Raw genomic sequence first — 21,639 nt, 5'->3', positions numbered from 1 at the left:
AAAAAATTAAATTAGGGGGCAGGCCCTGGGGGATGGGGTCCCGAGGGCCAAAAAAATAGCTGGGGAACCGGGTTGGAGTATCGGCAGGGACGCTCAACATCCTGTGATTCTGGGCAAATCACTTAATCTCCCCGTGCCTAACAAAAATGTATGTGTCCGTCTGTAACGTAACTGGTGCTCATGTAAAGAGATTTGATACCGTCTGGTCTAGTTTGCACTATATAAAACTCCCCAAAAATGTCACATGGCTCGCTAAAGTCATGTTGTTTGATTTGCTATCTGTGTATGTGACAGTCATAAACTAAATTGGCTATTATAAATAATATACATAGAAAATCGAACTTTCGTTTATGGTGTGTTTTGACTTTCATCCATGTCTAAAGTACTTACTAGACATTGATTGACACTGATTGCTAATCAGGAAAGACATTGCCAATTTATTATTCTGTATTAATTTTTGTTAACTAAGAAATTGTTTTACCCCGCTGAACTCTTTGTAGACTCGTAATGAGGGCCTCAGCGTCCTTGGCACCCATCATACGACAGAACTCTCCCTTCCAGTGCCGCACTTTTGTGTCACCCAGCACAGTCAGCATCTTGGGGTCGGCCGCTTCCATGCCTGTACCTATTGCCCCTTCCATCCTGCCTGAATCCCCACTTAAACACTGCACCACCCCAGAGACTTCTGACAGTCCAGCTTCCACACACCTGTACCCTTTCCAAAAGTCCCTCATAACCTATTCCGCTGTGTACTTCCCGTTCTGTAGCCTCACTTGTCATATTTTCTGGGACAAGTTCATTATTTCGTCATAATAGTGACTGCGGTTTGTCTCATAATGACGTCGACGTTTCATTGAATCCTGATCAGTAAATATACTTACCACCTCCTTACTATGCCAGCCTTTTAGACGAATTCTTTTTTCCTTTCTTCAAACTCTTCTTTGCAAGTGCAACCGATGCAGTGCTGCAGTTTCCCAGCAGCTCAGATACCGCGAGCGCCCTCTGCTGTCTCTCCAAGACTGAGCGACACAGGCTTCTAAGTTTTAATATCATAGCAGCCAGCAAGGTGAGTCAAGGACGTCATGTTTGCTGCAGTGCACCACCTATCATGTCCGCCCCAAGGAGCGCTGCTCGAGAGAGTATTGCTTCAGTGAATATATTTGCCGCCGGCTATATTTAGTTTCTTACTGTATTTCAAAGAAACAAAGCCCTTTATTTTACACAACTCCCTGTGTTATTTCTGTACACCTAGTCTGACAAAAATAGCTTTCAGATTCCGTAGTCATGTTTACAAATATTGTGTTGATTATTCTGCGGTATGCGAACTACAGTGCCCTTAGGGTTAAGTCTGCACAGAGTGAACACACTGTTCTGGGGGTGAACAGAGATGCCCTGTGTGAGGCGAGAAGAATATGCATCGCCATTTTGTGATTTGTGGTGTCGGCTGCTAACCACACGCAGTTTCAATTGCACACGCTGGCGCCGAGTCAAAAATGTTTGGTACGAAAGGTGTACACCACACCAAACAAAGACAGATACATGTCTAGGTGATTGAGGTGTAAAAAGGGAGCATTGCGTAATTTATTTACCATGTATAAAGGAGTTTCACAAAGCACTGCCATCACCTTTCAGCTACTTCAGAGCACTTGACAGAGGCAAGTCAAGTTTGTGGTTCTGAGGGGTGCCTGGAGGCAGTCACCCTGCATAAGTGAACCGAGTCTAGAGTGCTTTGCTCACAACCCCTCTGCCAAGTGGCGTTCTGTTAAATGCACTCTGAATAGTCCTGAAAAGTAGACACCAGCGAATGCCACAAGATTCTGGGCATGATGATTATCAAATTGATCTGATCTTAACTTTTTGCCGTGGTTAATGAGAAATGGTTGGACTCACTGCAGAAGGTTGCCGGCTATGTCTAACCTATGCGCATGGATGTATATGCATCATATTTACAGAGAATCCTAATTTCGGCCTATTAGTTCACCTGTCTGTGACCAATGACACCATTTGTAGATTGCAGGTCCCTGGGTTGGATAGGTTTGTTTGTATATCAGTGCTACGAGTCACTAAAAGCAACGCACCAAAACATGAATTGATTTATGTGTCAATGGACAGACAAAGACATACTGGGCTGCCTTAGTAATTCCCTCCTTTATCCTTGCAATTAGGCGCCTACATTTTCATTAGAGGGAAATACATAAAAAAAATGCATAACTTCAATGAATGCACAAAATACTTTAAAGTCAAACGTTACCTTGTGGATATTTAGGGCCTGATTACAAATTTGTCGGTCCTCCTGTTGGCCAGTGTGCTTGCCTGCCGGATTATGACTTAAATCCAGGGCGGGTGGTACTGCTGCGGTCTCATGGTGGCGGCTGTTTAAGGCTCATAACAGAGCCTTATCAGCAGACCGCCGCCATAACGGTGTCTGCAGCACGTTCCTGCACGGTAAGACATGCACTGTGTCATGCATGACATACCGTGCAGAAATGGGGGGCAATTACAGGGGGGCACACCCCCGCATGCACCCCCAGGCTCAGATATGGCAAGGGGCCCTGCGAGGGCCCCCTTAGTTGCCTCCCTGCCACCCATTTTATGGTGGGCTCACCGCCATGAAAAGGGCAGTGGTCAGTCAACTCATAATAATATGCTATGAGGGGCCGCTGGGGCACTGTTAGCACATTACTGCTCCTGAATCCTCCAGCACCGTCGTGGGATCCTGGCAGACGCGGCGGGCCTGTCGGGGTCAGATCGCCACACTCAGAATACTGCAGGCGGGCCCGCAGTGGTGGCGGTGTTTGGACCACCACTGCGAGTACGGCGGTCCTGTGGACTGCCATAGACGTAATTGGACCCTTAATGCCTACATGGACAACATTTCATGAACTATGCTACATTTTAAATATTTTACATCATACGAAGACACACAGCTAGAACATTGAAGATATCAAGAGGTAATAGAGCAAATTCTCTCCAGGATCCCAGCCATTGCTGGTTAGTATTTCTTTAACCCCTTCGCTGCTGATGACGAGCTCAGCTTGTTATCAGCCACGGTGGTCGTGTGCGGATGACGAGCTGAGCTCGTCACGTAATGCGGCTTTTCGAAAATTGCCGCACACAGCGGGAAAAGCCGCCGCAGCGATGCGGTTAATGAAGATATCAGCTTTCGAAGCAACTCCTACTTTATGAGTTTATTAGGGAGTGTGTGATCACAGCATCATCTTTTTTCTTGTGACGAGGAAGCACCCGACGGGAAGTACCGCTCAATAAAAACTGAAGATACCCGAGAAGAATTGAAGGTACTCTGTACTTTTCATATGTTGTACGTTTTTTCTCAAAGAGCTGGCCTACTCAAAAGATGGCATTGTTCTGTCCTGCACTGCACCCTTGTCATTGGCCACACAGAATATTCTTTTTTGTGGCCATGCTGGAGCTTGTATTGGTAATTACAAGGAATTATCGGTACTAAAATGATAACACCAGTACTGTGGGTAGGCAGATATACAGGAACTCCTCTCGACATGCAATGCAGCACTAATTAAATAGTTATATACATTATTGAAAACAAACAACATTTACATTTAGGAATTTCTGACTGGGCTACCGACCTCTACTGAAAAGGATGCCAATAGTCAAGTTAGTTACGTGTTTATAGCAAAAATCCCAACCATTTTTGCAGATTTTCTGGGTTAGTTAAAATATGTATAGTATGGAAGACACTGCCAACAAGAAGATACAATCAGAGTGTATGAAAACGAAAAAACACTGCTACACAATAAAAAAAAATACTATTACATTACATGTCTTCTTTCTTTAGGAAAGAGGGAGATCTCCTGTCAAAGATGTGCTATATCCACGAAAAAGGGGGCAAATGTGATGTTGTGAGGAACAAGGACCCCGAGGACAAGAGCTACTAAAGTGGACACTGGACTAACCTTCCTGTGTGTGCATGGGGAAGGCAGGGATTATAGGGATCAAAGTGACATTCTACACTAGGGTAGATTAGGGTTCGCCTGGGTGGAGATTAGCTACTCTACCCAGTACTAGAGCAGTCAGTCAGTTTAGCAAGGGAATTTTTGAAAAATAATATATGGTGCGGTTCCCTGTCTCAAATAAGTCATTGCCCCTCTGTTGAAGACATGAAGTCAACATATCAAGCAAATGTAAAGTATGTGAAAAATTACAAATAAAGAAAATTCACTTGTGTTGAGAACAGCATTGAAAGACCAGCTATGATCTTGACGTGGATTCTTCAATGTACCATGTATTAAGGAGTTTCACAAAGCACTGCCTCGCACCTTCCAGTTACTTCAGAGCACTTGACGGAGGAAAGTAAAGTTTGCGATTTTGAGGGGTGCCTGAAGGCAGTCACCCTGCATAAGTGAATCGAGTCTGCTCAAAACTCCCTCTTCCAAGCCGAGTTCTGTTAAATGCCACTCTGAATTGATCTGAAAAGTAGACACTAGCGAAAGCCGCAATATTCTTGGCATGAAGATTATCAAATTTATCCGATCTCAACTTTTTGCTGTGGTTAGTTTAAAGTGTTTTGTCACATTGTAGAGCATTGCAGGCTTTGTCTAACCTATGTGCCTATAGTAAACTCAAATTATGTGCAAACCAATGACACCCTTGGCATGGCATTCATCCTTGTCACATTTATCGGTCACTCTTGTCTCCTTGCTGTGAGTCACAAAAGCGTTATTTTCCAGCACACATGTATATAACAGTATGTAAAGCTATATAAAAAGTCATCCTTGTTTCTGAGGTACTCACTGGAAATACAACTCAAATTCTGCGGCACAACCTCTCACTGCTTGTAGAGTTTTGCTGACATTAAAATCCATGCTAATTGAGGCACTTTATAATGTTTTCGAAAGACCGCATCATGTGTTTGCCAAGGTAGGCCAAAGAGCAGATTCCACAGACAGGCCAGGCATGCTTACCCGCTTTCTCCTTCCATCTTCTCAGAGACCGCAACTGTCAAAATGAAATATGCATTTGTTTAGCTCATGGAAAAAATCCAAGCCAATCCACATACAATAAAAAGATAAACAATGACGAATTTTAATGTCAAGACACATCCAGCCAGTTGTGTACACCGCTCAGAGCCCACCTTGGAGATTGTGGTACATGTGTTTCCCATTTCCTTTCGGATACCAACCCTGTTTTAGTGTCATATCCTCTTGTGTGCAAAAATATTTTGTACAGTTTGGCTGGTTGTTTCAAATCTTAGTAGAAATGCTGGTCCATGTCAACACCAGCATCTGAATAATCAGTTAATGTTAGTGCAAAATTCAAGAGGCACTTGTGCAACCTTTGTAATTCTGCACTCAGTAGCCTATGGCTTAGTTAGCTCCATGTTCATATCTCCGGCACACATACATAGACATAGACGAATTACCTTATATCTTATCGCACTGTGAAGGACAGTGACAAAGGCTTTACTGAAGCATAGGCAGAATATATGCCTCACATGTTTGGAACTTAATTCCCTACTTACACAGCCGAAAAAATAGATCATGTTGGAATAATGGCATCCCTTGCTGAAAATCCTTTTCCTGTCACCCAGTATCTTCAGATAATTCGACCAGTTTTGTGGAACCTCTGATTTCAGTTACTTCTTGAACTAGACCGAGGAGGAGAGAATTTTCCTCTACTAAGATAACAGATGCACTAATGTACACCATACTTATTTCATTTGCAGACGTTGTGTAACGGGAAGAATTCGAACTAAATAGCACTTAACTTGATTTCTAACATGAAGCAAGCAATTTTTAATCAATTAAGTCAAGAATTTCAATGCCAATGGTCGCTATTTAGTATGAAGCGCCTTTTCACTATACGGCTGAGAACTAATAAAACAATAAAACAGTATAAACAATGCACCTAATACGTAACTTGTAACGTACCATAACATATAGCCTATTATGCCATAACATGTAACCTAACATATAACTTATCATTGCATAGCATGTGGAGAAGTGTGGCTCACGGTGTAGAGCAGGCAGACCCTGAAGCAGAGGTCAGACCCGGGACCAGGGTTCAATTCCCGACGCGGCAGGGTCTTGAGCTCAAATGTCCATGGACTTGATAATTCTCGCTTTGGTGCCTGCTCTAATCATGGGTTCTCACTCTGGGCATCAAGCTTGCTTAATCTCCACAACGGCCCCCCCGCGGCGGGATGCCTGGCTTTCACCTTGGGGATGCCCTGTAGGGGCTATCTCACAGGGAAAAGCCAGGACAGGTTCCCAAGGCAAGTGCCGAGATACCCTTCGGGTCATCGAGCGCTATATAAGAACACACATACAATAACATGAACAACAGCATTTTGAGGCGTGCTGCTGTTGGGATGTGTAACACAAGGGGGTTAGAATGATGTGGAAGAATGTAGTGGCAGTTGCGAGAAGTTTCCCTCCTCTGTAAATTGGTCTATACTAAATCACTAATAAATAAAATTACCTTCATGAAATTGAATGAAGAATTTTAAGGCAATTTGGTGAAATGCTAATCATTTTAAAGGATGTATGTCGTTACAACGCATGCTTTTTCCACGCATGCCTTTACAACGCAGGTTTTACAATGCAAGGCGTTACAACGACTTGCGTTGGGGGGCGCTGGATAGTGAATAGTTTAATTTACTATTCCAACTCCAGTCCCCGTGGATAGTAGGGAAGGTTTTGGATATTAAATTAATCTATTCCCTATCCTACTGCGCCCTCCAGCGCAAGTCGTTGTAACAACTTGCGTTGTAATTCCTGCGTGGAAAAAGTTTTGTTGTAAAGGATGTTTCCCCATTTTAAAAGGTGTGCAAATGTGTTCAATTGAAATATCAGCAGATTGCCTTACATGCCGACTCAAAAGCTCCGACTAATCTTTATAATGCTTGAGGTGCATATCGATACAAGAGAATGCCTTTTGGATTACCATCAGCATCAGTTGTAAATCAAAGAGCCTTGCACCAGTTATTCAAGGAAGTACTGAAGGTGTGTTACTTTAAAGATCCTATAACTATTATTGTATCAACAGAAGATGACAATTATGAAACGCTGTACAAAGTACTAATAACTTTGGAAAACAGCATTTTGGGAATTTCTATTAATAAATGTAAGACTGAAGTACCAAGTGTAGATTATCTCTCATTATCTTCCAGAGTATTAGTGAAAAAAGCAGTTCTCCCTAGTAAAACTTGATTTGTACAGTGATTAAACCATCTGAGTAATAAAGCCCAACTGGGGTGTTTCTACAATTAGCAGAATATTTTGCAAGACATATGCTGACATTCTGGAATAATACAAAAAAATATGAGAAACCTAATTAAAGTATGTCAATTATGAGTGGGATGAAAACTGAAAATGAATTTGTGTTTCTATAAAAAACAAAAAAGTATTGGCTGCTTCTGCGCTGAACCATTTTACCACTAGAGTTGAGTCCACGTGAAAACCTGATGTCAATAATGTGGGACTCGGAGCAGTTTTGCATTAAGAACACCAAAAGAGGCCAACAATGTATTGTACAATAGACAAAGAGGTGTTAGCCTGTGGGTGGGGCACCAAATATGTTTGCGTTTGACAAAATATGTGTGGGACAAGATTCATTGTTCACGCTGATCATTGTTCATTTTCAGATTCGCTTAGTACAAAAAGTTGTGAAAAGGAAACACAATTAATTGTAATGTGGCAATGTAAATGACTGGAATTGAAAAGTAAAGTAGAGTATTTAGTACCAAGAATATAGGAAAAAGAAATAAGACATCACGAATGTGTGGAAATTGCAGAAGTGATAAACATGTCTAAGGAGGTGGTTTCCAAAGAACAATAGAAAGAGTCTTAGAAGGCTGATGGTTTGAGTAAAAAGATAGAGGAATACATGAGCTGTGATTGGCCTGAGACAAAAATGCTGGATCATGATTTGGTACCTTTTCATGGTGTAGTAAATACATCGGTCATGAATCAATTGTGCTTTATGAAGGGGCAACATGCTAGTAGTACTGTCCTCTTTACAGTGTAGAGTATAGCCTTTGGCACATGAAGGTCATCCTAGAATGAGCAGCACGAAAAGAAGAATAGGGCGTGTTGAAGATGAGGTTCTCTCTTGAGTAATAAATCACAGGCAGTGAAGTATTCCAGGAGGTTGTAGATATACCCAAAGGACCATAGGAAAATCATCACTCGAGATATCTGGATCTGGTGTTTTGAAAACTTCTCTCAAATATGTCCTTGGGGTGTTAGATCAGTAAGCTCAATGGCCAGAAGTTCGTATTTGTGACACAAACACCCACGAGGGAGTCAAGATTTTAAAATATTTTTTTGCAGAAAACGTGTTCTACAAGAGATTGTAACTAAAATGTGGACAACTCGTTTCCAGGGAAATGAGGGTATTCCTAATGTAGCACAAAATAAGGGACGGTCACTCATTTATGTTTTTTCCCCAATGCAATTTCAAATCGGAAAGATGGAACGATAGACGAAATATTGAGGCTTATCCCACAACTCCAAGAGACAATGAGACTTGTTCACTGAGAAGACGAGAGGGAGAAAATCAGGAAGAGATTTGAAACAGGTTTGTATGGATGAGAGATCAACTAGAAAACAGTTGAACATTCATAGTTGTGGCATGGTTCATCTAGGCAGGGATCTGGTAAAAGCGAAATCAGGACAGTCCATGTATAAAGGTTTGTCTCAAAATGTTGGTATATTGCAGATAGTGAGAATGGAGAGGCAGGTGGTGGAATTGAGAATGGAATGTGTGAAACAAGTGGAAGGTGGTGGCTGTGCCTGATTGTTTAGGGGCCATGACATAATGAGTCTAGCTCTATCCATAATGATGGCCTTGGGGATAGACAGAAGATAGAAAGGCGAATTCATGGTACGGAACTTCAAGAACGATACGTTCTTCTGAATGGATGTGAGAGTTTGCATGAAGCTAATGAAACAGGACTGTCCATGACAGTATTTGGCTTGATGAGGATCACAGAATATCAATGGAACACTATTGTTAATTTTATACATTATCCAGTTTAGTTCTCTTTGCATGTGGCATTCTAGTTATACCAGGGGTCTCCAACCTTTTCTGTGACAAGAGCTACTTATGTTCAATGAAAACATCCTGCGCTTCTGATTCTAGTGATGTAAAAGTGAACACCCCATCCAAGAGTGTCAGCAGTGATTACATCACTGTATTAGGCAGGATTTTTTTTAGCAATAATGTCAAAAAGGCTTTGACAATTTTAACTGAAATATTGCATTTGTAGTACATACATGCCATAGTTGCAATCCCCCAGGCACCAATATATAAATAGGAGTAATAAATGGTCTTTAACTCAAATAATAGCTTTAAACACATTTTTAAAATTCAACTATTTTTCTACAGATGTCAGCTTATGAGTTGTAAAAAATACACATATTTGTGTCTTGAATACATGCTTTAATTCAACCAAGCAAAAGCGTTGATAGTTGTAATCTGGGCTGCACACAGGAGAGTTACTTACAGCTAGCTGGAACTCTACTGGTAGCTCACGAGCTACTTGTTTTAGACACCTTAGTTAGACATACTGTGATCATTTATTATCATATTTTTGGTGCGTTTGCTTCAATTGCTTGTTGTATTGAAAGGGGGTTGTGTGGCATTCCACTGGTGGAATGTAGAACGCAAAGGGGTCAGAATGTTGTGGCAAACTGATATTCCAATTGGCAGCAGTTCCCCTCTGTCTGTTGGAGTGTTAAATCTCTAACAAAATGAGTTTCCCTCAAGCAATTGACACATCTGAATTCTCTCTTCCCACACTGCACATAGAAGGGTGTGTGCCGCAGACAAGCTTTACCATAGAACTTTAAATAAGTGTAGCAACACGGGTTTCTATGACACCACATATTTGCTTTCCTTAAGGGAGCACCTTTGAGGTGATGACGTTGTACAACCCCTGCCTGCAGTGATTCGAAACTATCTGTTTCTAAAGAAAGCAGCAGCTCGGACTGACAACACTGCCAGCTTAGCTTTCATTTTCATTATCTGGCGATAACACTGCTCGGAACTAAACAACTCAGGGCTTTAAGAGGGGCGGGTCCTGCCAGGTCTCAAATCTTGCAGAAAATATAAACTAACTTTGAAATGCGTCTTGAATTAATTTCCTTAATTGTACAGGAAAAACCGCTTATCGATTTCTCGACAGTGACTGTAAAAACCTTCAAGGTAATCTATCTTTCTCAGTGATGCAGTCACAGTTTATCTATTGCACGTGTTACTTCATCCTGCATTCCCTAACAGTATTTGCTTTTGCCAGGGGTTGGATTTCTGTAATTTTCATGCAAAATGTGACTCTTGCTTAGTGCACACTACAAACGGTGTTGCCTCAAAGTATCCAGGTGATTTCAGGTTGGCAAGTGGGTGCTCATGACAAGCCAAGACTGACAGTTCTGGAGCTGGGCCATAAACGTGCTCAGCCTACATGCTCATCCAATCCTTGGCCTCTCTGCAGAGCGCACAGAGCATTGATTACATATGTGGTGAGTGGATGGCTTTTGTTTTTGGGGGAAAAGATGAGCTGGTGGCGTGAAAGGAAATATGTACAGAGGTAGAGTGAAAAGGAAGTGCTTAAGAGATGTCATGAGATGCAGATGGAGGATTTCAGAGTGATGTCAAATGAAAAAGGGTGTAAGGGCCCGATTCACAGAACTAACTTAAGACAAAGTCCTAAACTTACTACCATTTTGGTATTCAAAGAAGGCACTTACTCATTTTGGCATTCACAGAAGGCACTTACTCATTTCGGTATTCCCAGAAGTTAGGACTCCTAACTTTAGGACTCCTAAATGCCTTCTGTGAATACCGAAAGTCTTAAAATTAGGATTTTTCTCAATTTAGTAGTAGTAAAATTAGGACTCCTAATTTTAGGACTCCTAAATGCCTTCTGTGAATACCGAAAGTCTTAAAATTAGAATTTTTCTCAACTTTACTACTCCTTTTACTACTCGCTTTCAAGAGAGCATCTAATTTGAGAGATAAGCTGGTGCATACCCGTATCTCTGCCCAGTCTCAACCATGTACACTCCCCACTGGACACTACCCATGCCGGAGCTGCTCTGTATGCGGTCTAACTAGTGCCACCAAAAGTGTTATATTGCACGATGGAAGAACGTGGCATCTCAATCGCTTTAGCAATTGTAACACGTCATATGTAATTTACAGGTTGATGTGTAGCTGCGGGCTGTATTACATCGCACTCACTTCACGCAAAGTGGAAATTCGGAACCAGGAGCACGTCAGCACCATCAAAGCTAAAAAAACTGACTACTCGCCTTGTACAACACTTTACAGAGCAGGGACATGACCATAAGGATCTTAAATGGACAGTCCTGGAAAAAGTTGTTGTCGAGACACACAATATTGAAGCTATTCTATCCCGGAAGGAAGCCAAATGGATTTTCTCTGAGAGAGCGGACCGTGAGGGTCTTAATGATGGGATTGAATGGAATAAAGTGAGTAGGTGCTGATTGACACTATGACAGAGGGAGATTATTTTCATCCATCTAGACCAATTAGAAGTATTCAGATATATCCTCTGTGTGTGTCTTTGGTTTTATATTTACCTTCCCCTTAATCTATCCAGATTAGTCAGCAGCATCAAGATACATGCCTTGTGTGTGTCCAGTGTTATGAGCACCTCTCTATGTTTATGCAATTCTAGCCATGACACTGACAAATTTCAGCACCCAGGTCAATCTTCGTGCATAATAGCTCCACAAAGTAAGATTAGGCAGCGACGGCTTGTGGAGGGAGTTACGGTGGGGCAGGAGGGTGGGGAGGGGGAGGGGCAGGGTGGAGGTTGCTAAAAACCGGCATATGGATAATTGCAGGTAAGTAAACAATTTAATTAATAAAACGAATTTCGTAGTGCGCCTTGCATCGCAAAATGCAATGCAGTGCGAGCTACGAAATTCGTTTTATTAATTAAATTGTTTACTTACCTGCAATTATCCATATGCCGGTTTTTAGCAACCTCCGCCCTGGCCCTCCCCCTCCCCGCCCTCCTGCCCCACCGTAACTCCCTCCACGAGCCGTCGCTGAGATTAGGTTTCACACTGCGCATATTCCATCATCATTACCGCAGTTATAGTAGCACCCCGTTCCCGCCCTTCTATCTATAACCTCCCTCATGTTTGAATATTGGTTCTTCTCACGGGAGAGTGGACACTACCACGGCACTGCCTCAACCCTTTATTCTTAAATTAACTTTATTGATGTGGTCGGACCTGTTTCAAGATGGCCGCCCGCCGCTGCATGACGCGTAACGTGACGCGCCAGCACGTCTTTCAAGTGTCCGTACCGGGGCTTAAACACAGGCGGCGCCAGCAGCAAGTGGGAGCATCGTTCGGGACCGAATGTGTTCGGTAGCGGTAAGATAGTCTTTTAACCCGGGTCTGCCGCGCAAGCTGTTTGTTACAAACTGTGTGACCATCACAATGATTGTAAGGCGCTTAGGTGTACAGTGACATCAAATTGGGGGAGTGTTGTCTTTCATGCTGTAAGCTGCAGGGTCATGCTGAGCAGTAACGCTCTGATTACCATCTGTGAGTGGGGGAAGGCAACGCATTTTGGACCAACGGTGAGCGAGCTGGCTTCCCGGGCAGGGCATGAGAGACCTGTCCGAGAGTTAGTGCATACATGTGAAATTGTTGGTGGCCTCACTGTTTGCGTATATTTTGCTTTACAGGGGGCCAGATTTTAACTGCGCCACCAGTAGACACGTGATCTGTTGACACGGTGTTGAATGCGCTTGTTGGCTGCAGGTATGCAGTAGCTGGCAGCCATCAGGTAATAGTGGACTCCATCTACCGTGTGTGTCTTTTATATGTTGTATGTCCACATGGTTGTGGCTTTATGAAGTCCTGTGCTGGGGACTAACTTTTCTTTTCCTCTGTGCTTGTTTTTAAATACCACTACAGGTCCTGTGAACTTACCAAAGTAAAGATTGAAAACAGAACCCCAATCTCGCCCTGACGAAGTTGCTGAAATTTATGGCAATGAAACATGTCGGCACAGAGTAAATATATATGGTATACTACGAACCATTTTTAACTGGGAAATCTTGCAGCATCTGAATAAAGGAGTTTAGCTAGCAAGTTTCTCCCCTTTTTAATAGTGGTGGCCGATAGTCTTTGGCTATCATAGGGGTTCTAGGTGCACATACACTTCAGTTTCACCTTAATCTATATGAGGGAACATAGAGGTTTTTCATTTGGGCACCATATTTATATCAGTTAGGGAATCACTATTTGTATTTTCCTTTCCGTTCTTTACTCACACAAAGAGAGAGTGGCCGATGATGAGAAGTGGGTAAACTGGAAATTGTCTGTCAGGAACCCCCTCGGGTGTTGCTGCCGTGAGGCACTCTCTCTTTGCTCACTTTATTTAAAATGTTTAGAGTGGGATCAGACCTTGGTGTAATTTTTATGAAAACGTGAAACAAACCACGACCCTACAGATTAGTGTCAAGGTACACATCTTGGAAGCAGTATAAATTGGCCATGTAACTCTGCCATTGGTCGTACGAAATTTGGTGTGAGGTGGGTTAGGCCTTTTTGTTGTTGAGCAGTATTCATCTTTCGACCCTTGAAATTTTCAACAACAAAAAAGTAATCAAAATTGCATACTTACAGAATTAATATCCCAGTATCACTTATAGGTGTGGTGTGTTTCTGGCCTCTCCAGTGTTGCAACTTTCAATTTGCATGAGTCAAAGCCAGGAACAGTCAGTTATAGGAGAGATTCTGAACCCCTCCTTAATATCTAACCCAGGGATGGGTCAATGGGTGAGTATAGAGTTGGGTGATAAATAGTGCTAATGGGTCAGCAACATTTGAAGAGATTGTTGCAGATGAACTCGAGGTCCTTCTCCCTTTGTAAACAGAGAAGCAAGTACAACTGAATGCATTTGACTGAGCATGTGAACTGCTTTGTGCATGCACAAACATACTGAACATTATGGAATGATGCTTGAATCAATACAAAATAATAGCCCCAGTGGGTAATCTGCTTCGGCACAACCATTTCTATTGTATTCAGAGCAGAAGAAAATACAACCACGAAAAGAATGTGCAACAAAAGCAACACAAGTATTTCCACCTGCAAGACCAAAAATACTGCACCATGCCCACGCTGCAGGTGGCACTCAAAGAAGCCAGAAACACTTGTAGGGACAATGATCCCTGCTGTACCGGACAGGAAAGTGGTAACAAAATTCAAGGCACATGAATGCTGGATATTAATCTCTTACCTTGTGTAAGGCACTCTCTTCAGTAGGGCTAGGGGTAGGGTAGGAGGCAATGCAAACATTTTTATCCCATCTTTCAAGTAACATCTTCAGAACTAGATGAGATTTTTCTCCAGTGACATGCCACTACATTTAAAAGAACAACTTACTAAACATCAAGGTCATGGCATGTTAGTAAACTGTGATTGGCAAGGGGCAGCAACGTTCTTTTACGAAAGCTAGCAAAGGCTAAAGGCATATTGTAAGAAAGTTAATTATTAATTGGATCGATGGTAGTCCAACACAAGTAGCAAGGACACTAACCTGTTAGGTCCATGCACAGGTTGCAATAATTAAACCTGAGCTCACTCCCCAGGGTCTATGGCACAAACCAGGCAGGCTTAACTTAGTGAAACTGTAAACTATTTAGAAGTACAAAAACAGTTACAAATTTGAAAGCACATCACAATAAAAAACACACTTCAATTTAAAAAATAGAGTAGAATTTGATAAATAAAAGGACACTAAAATAACAAAATCTAATAAAGTGAACCAGAGAGAGGAATTTATAAAGATTAAAGAAAAAACGTCAAGAAAAAGTAGTGTCAATCAATAGTCACTGTTCGCGGGTGACAGGGGCCTGGGTGCTACGTCACGCCAACTTCTTTGGCACGTGGGCAAATACGCTAATCAAATTTGTCAGCGTCAAAGGTTTTATATTAGGACCTAGTCTCTGAAATAGAAGTTGAAATTCTCCAGCAGTTCAAGGATGCATGTTGTATCCAAGGAAGTCTTCTTGAAGGGGGACAGCCGTTGGAAGGGACCTTACTAAAGCTGTCAGGTCAAATTTCATGCACAGGGATGTCCACTTGTCAGGGGAATACTGTTTAAGTTTTTGCCCGGTCAAGATTTCTACTTTCGAACTTGGGGGCATATTATCAACGACTAGAGATATTTATCGCTAAATAAGCTTAGCGACATTTTTTCTATCACCGCGCATCGCTGGATTTTATCGCAGAGATAACGTGCTATTAGCAACGTTTATCTCCAATGCGATAAAATATGTGACGATAGCGGCGAAACGTGTGAATATCGCTGGAAATCCAGCGATATTCAGGCATTATCGCTAATAGGATCTTAACCTGAATTTCAACCTCCCATTGGATATACAGGCTAAGAAGTGGTCTGAGCAGGCGTTAGGTTTTGGCGATATTCGCGCTTAGCGTGAATTTTTTCATCGCTACGCCTGCGTTGATAATTGGCGATAGCGATGAACAGGTTGGGTACGCCCACTTTGCATGTCATTAGCGATAAATATCGCTAACATGCAAAGCAGGCCCCAAACCGCTCGCTATCGCCTACAAACTGTCGCTAACTGCTGTTAGCGACAGCTTGCTAATAGGGCGATAAAATTATCGCCACTTTGGCGATAATCTCATATCAACCGCCTTGATAATATGCCCCTTAGTCTCTTTACAGAGCACAGAATCAACTAGCGTGGCAAGGTAAGACCAGATACCTACTCAAATAGGGGCCCGCTCAAAAAGCTTTGCTACTGTGGATAAGCTCCAATTGGGGAAAACAGGTTTCGTCAGCACAGAGAAGTCGCGGCTTGGCTGGATTGGCTCAGGTAGTTGGTACTGGTCCTCTGGCAGCTGGACATCCAAACATTTTCTAAGTCCCAACTTAGACAAAACTAAGGGTCCCAGGACCTTAAGGACAGCAATGAAGGGTCAAAACTCACTTCAAAAAGGCCACCTGAAGGGTCCAGCTCAGGTTCAATTGGAAATGGTCAAGTGGGCACTTCAAGGAAAAGGCCTTTTACAGCTTGTTATGTTCCCCATAGCCACAAACGAGGTCAGCCAAATGAACCCTGGAGTTGACTTTTTTGTCCTGGGTACAAGTGGCACACAGTCGACCTTCAGGTCTCCTCACAGGTCTCAAACAGCAGGTGCACCCCTTCCACTGTTCAAAGAACTGTGCCTTTGGGGGCACATTTATGGCTGCCACTAGGTAGTGGGTGGGGTGACTCCTAGCTACTCCATAACCAAGGAGGCAAAAATTCCCAAATGAACCTTACCCACTTTTTCAGCAGTTCCTGTTTGCCCTATTGCAAACAATCACCTGGTTCACATTACTGCAAAAATCCAAGATTGGCAAACCTTTTCTCCCTTTTGCAGAGCCTGAGTGCCCCCATAGAGGTGTGCCCAGTGAAGTGTGGAGTCCACTCCTTTGTGGTCATTTAAAACTAGTTCTGGGGGTAGTTTCTCTCCCAGTGCATTTGGAGGCAGTCTGGCTGGAGGAACAAAGTTTCGCCTTTTCCAGTACTCATGTTACCTTTACTCATGACAGAGCAGCCCCTTTACAAGTAAGTGAAGGTCCTGGGTCCACCTTAACTGTTCTTCCTGCAAGGGAAAGAAAAATATCTCCCCACATTCAGCCCATTGTTTCTACTCTGGGAGCAGTTTTCCTGCCTCATTAAGGTCACGCAGGAACTTCACAGTTGCTGGCAGGCTAATGCAAATTAGTCTTCATGAGCTTCAGGCACAGAAAAGGTAACTTTGTAAAATTAATTTTCCTAAATATTTATTAAAAGTCCAACTTAACCATTGGATTGGGGTTTTAATAAATATTAGAATTTGTGGTTGAACTATTTCTCCAGCTTGTTCCAAACTCGAGAGAGCAGAATTAAAATGTAATATTGCTTTCCAGTGTTTCTTTGTAGGCCAGACAGAGCCTTCTTCAATGAAAATAGCTTTGGGGCACTGGGCACTGTAGGGAGATGTTAACCTTAAAATTCTACACGTCCCACTTTTAAATACCATGCACCCTACCTTGAAAGATGATTTTTTTTAAAGGAAGGTATCCCTCTGTCAAAAGAGTAATTTTTACAGGGTGAGCTACAGGTTTAAACTGCAGAAGTCAAGCTATGGTGGTAGGCCTCAACTCATGTTTGTCTTGTCAGACAAATGGAGAGCACAATAAGTGCTGAAGTATACATGCGCCATTTAGATTTCCATGCCATGAGTATTTTCTACTATGGCCGAATAGGAAAGTTAAATATGCCTATCAGGGAATAGCCAATTTCTACCTGTTGTAGTAGTCAGAGCCATACACTGGCTACTGGACACTAGTGCCTCAGGGTGCAGTCTCTACAAACCAGCAATAAAATTCAGCAAACAAATGGGTGTGAAGATGAAAAAAGGGCAATTTTCTCTCAAATTCTATTAAAAGCTTGTAGTCTGATTGGTTACCTTTCTGGTCTGCCAAAGTGATGGACACTCGTAGGCAGAAAGCTGTGAAGCACCAGGGCCAAGCAACAACTGCGCTGTAGCTACAGCAAAAGGAAAGGGTTCTCTGAAGCAGGGAACGCTAGTCATCCTTTCCCTGGCAAGGTCACAGGAACAAAACAGAAAGTAGGGGGAAATAGATAGGCTCCCCAGCCCCAACTCACCTTCCATTTGCCAGGCTGTGCACAGAGTGATCAGCTTGTGACAAAGTTAAGCAAGGGCAGACAGAATCACGTCAGTTCCAAGCTAACTGGATGATGTCACCATGTTTTGATTGAGACACATGCAAGAATAGCTTGCCCTATATAAGCCGTGTTTTTCACAGCAGAGCTTTCCGTTCTCGCAAAGTAATAGCAATGAGTGTTCACAGGTAGCCGCTTCTGTTGTGGGTGCTTTTTTAGCACGGCTCCAATAAAAAGAGTGGTGGGCATGTAAAACAATCCATCCATCCGTGATATGGCATGGGTTGATCCGAAAAATGAGAGACGGTTATGGAAAAAGGCATGAAGGGGGTGTGCCCAGTTGGGCCAATAGCTAAATAGGCCTGACCTAAAACCCTCTTCTATATGTTGCATATTATGTGGTGTGTGGTTTGCGCTATTGTGGGCTTATGGACCAAGACTGCTTATTTTCACCATTGTGACTCTTTTTTACTGAGTTAATGACATGTTTTGGCTGTATTAATATAAAATATTTTAAGATGCATGTTTGATCCAAGCAGGTTTTATCGCTTTTTTGGTTTGATTTTAATCTTTCATACTATGGTTTATTGTTCTTTTATGGCTTACAGTCGAAATAAAGATTTGATAACGATAATGGTATTGTGTGTGTGTGTTTACATCAACAACAGGTCTTTTCAGAAAGTGGAAGCTCTCAGTTTTGGCCACATTTTGTATTTAATTTCTATAAGTTTTAAGAAATAAGCAAACAGGTTGTTGGAAATTAAAAACACCTGCCAAACACTTGTTATCCATCGACATATTTACAGCTGGTATTTCAAGCAATGCCACAACGAGGAACACTTCGTCCTTGTGATTGATGAAGCCGCGTGATATAAGCGACAAGGTAATCGGAGCGGAGACAAGGCAAAGGCGGCAAACTTTCAAAGGGATTTTCACCTAGAACCTCGGAAGTGTGAAGTGAGTGGTTTGTGCGTCAATCCAGCACCAACGTGGAACAAAAAGCATTTTTAAGGGCAGGACTAAATAAAGATCGTGCAGGCGCAGAGAAAGAAGGGCTCTCTGCAGGAAAGTGATCATGCAACACTCTGTTGTCAAGAGGCCTGATAAGGCCTACAGTAAATGTGAGTGACGTCTCTGGAGTGCCAGTCAGCAGGAACAGCAGAGCTTTGATGTCCCAGCTTCAGGAACGCTCTTTCCCTGACAGCAAACCAGCTCTAATTGCCATAAGACACGAATTCTGCCTGGGGAAAGAGCAAAATCCTGCAGTAAACCAAGCACATGAAAAGGTGATTGACAGAATAAGGTCTGTCTCCTTCGATTTTCGCCCATTGACGTGTTGTGTGCTCTCTCAGCAAGTCCTGTGCTTGTCCCACAAGGCCCTATTTACAGGCGCTCGATAGAAACACGATTTGCTGACGAATGCATTACTCTATCTGTGATGCCAACCAGCTGGGCTGTGATATCTGATGGCAGACAAGTGAAAAGCCAGAGTGGATGACAGATTTTTCGATTGGAAAGACTGAGATAAAAAAAAACAAGCATCTGCAATACAATAGGTCTCGCATTTACGCGCGTTTGAGCTATTGGCATTGTAAATGACTGTCTTTTATTTATTTTTTGGTTTTTAAAACAAATAAAATGCATTGTCATTTACAATGCCAATAGCTGAAACTCTCGCAAATGCGAGACCTATTGTATTACAAATGCTTGAAGGCATTGCTGAGTTGCCCCCTTCTGTCTCCCATGGATCCTGAAAAACTTCCTGTTTGCTAGGAGTTAAATAAACAAGCCGGTGGTCACAACTGCACACAAAAGACCCTTCTGCAGTAATAGAAACTCATTAAAGAAAATAGTGCTTATGGACTAAAGAAGACGTACCATATAACAACCTCAGTAAAAGGGCCAGTCTTCATGGGAGGTTACAAATGAACACAAGGCGGTACTAAGGAGGGACTAACAAGCCTAATAACAAATCAGATGCCAGCATTTAAGAAGGATAATGACACAAGCCAATGACAAATATGGGCGGAGAGTGGGCGGGGCTTCAAGTACATAATCCAATACAGCATGGCTCCCAGAGCAGCGCATGCACTGCCCAGACACAACCTGAAAAAAGAAGAGAGATGCAAGGGTTTTCTACAGTTTTGAAATTCTTGCTACAACACTTATGCTAACTAATAGACACTTAGGTCCACATTTACTTTGTTTGCTAGTGCACTCACATGAGTCACGCAATTTAAAGGGCTTTTAAGCAGTAAGTAAATTGACACGATCACTTGCTTTGTGCCCGCGAATGTCCACGAACATCTGTAGAAAATGCAGGCCTATGTTTTATATAACCTCATGTGTATGATCGACCATTCAAGGAGCTGTAGTGTTATTGTGCAAAAACCTTATCCTTCTACTGTCTAACTGCCCTCATTCTTGAAAATTATGTGTGGTGTGAACTTATGGGTTGGGCAAAATTAGGGGTGTGCTAAATTTGCACATTTTGATTTTGTGAATTACAATTTTATGGGAAAATAAGCATAATGACACAAACTGCAAATCCGTCATTTCGTACTATATTTTAGTGTGAAATCCGTCTTCGCAACATTTTGTGATGCGAGGATGCATTTAAACAAAAGCAGCACAAACAACTGCCACTGGCGTTCTTTTGCCTTCGTGCATTCCCAGCAAATTTTTATTATGAAGTGTGAAGTGTGGCATAATGGTGCAATTTCTGAAATTTTGGGTAACAAGCTTTAAGCAAATTTCCCCAAATTACGCAAATTACACAATTTAGATTCCACCAAGGCAAAACCTCCTGTAAACGTAGATGGCATTTTGAAATCCCAACACTTATTGTTTGCAGTAACACTCCAAGGCGGACAAGAAATTTTGCCTGATGTAAAATGCACAAGGTATCTCTGTTTTCATTTTCTTTTTCTAAAAAAAGACTGGTTAAGCTCTGAATGTATAACCACAATCATTGTATCAGTGTAACACTCGTTGAGTTTATGATTGAAATCACTTGTACGGTGCTCTGTTCCCTTTTGGCTAGGTTAATGCCTTAGAAATACCATATACAGACGATACATACATGGCCTAATTGACAAAAGTAAACACATTTTTGTGTATGTTTATGATTGTTTGCTATTCACAAAGGTATTTTACTAGTCCTATATTTTTATGAGTAGGAACTCCGCAGTTGTCAAGATGCTACAAATAAAATACCTTTGTGAATAGCAAACTGTAGTAAACTTACACAAACCTTTGTAAATCAGCCCCAGTGTGTATGAACAGCAGTCCTCAGTAAACTGCAGACAGTAAATGGGGGTGCATCATAAGCTCTCAGGTTTTAGTGAGAAGTAAATTAGAGCACCACACACTGGGCCCGATTATGATGTCGGACGGACCATCTCTGACAGCCTGTCCATGGTTGTCTAGCCGACATCTGGTGCTACGTTCCGACCACAGCATTATGACGCGCTGTGTTCAGATGCAGCGGGCAGAGGGACCGACCAACCCTTCCTGTCGGACTGTCGGTCAGAACGTAATACCCTACAATAGGGGCGGCCCCCGCTCAGGCACCGCTGTAGGGATTACAATGGCCCATTCTGACTACCTTTTCATGGTGGTCTGATCGCCATGAAAAGGCAGTCGGAATGGGATTTTAGGGGGCTCTACAGGGTCTCCGTCCCCCATGGGCCTCCGCTGTGGTGCCCCCAAACATCCATGCCCCGTGTGCCAGGCAACACATCGTGCCTAGTACACAAGACATGGATGTTTGTAACCATCCACTTTTCCATTGTGGATTGTGCTGCGGCCCTTTTTGGGCCACATCATATCCGCAATGGAAACAGTTATGATTCCGATCTTGCACACTGTGGTCGCATCATAATTGTCTCAGGTGAGTGACAATGAGGCACAACCCCAGAGT

Source organism: Lissotriton vulgaris, chromosome 8 (genome assembly GCF_964263255.1).
Source record: "Lissotriton vulgaris chromosome 8, aLisVul1.2, whole genome shotgun sequence".
NCBI lineage: Eukaryota > Metazoa > Chordata > Amphibia > Caudata > Salamandridae > Lissotriton > Lissotriton vulgaris.
Note: the sequence above shows the minus strand (reverse complement) of the source record.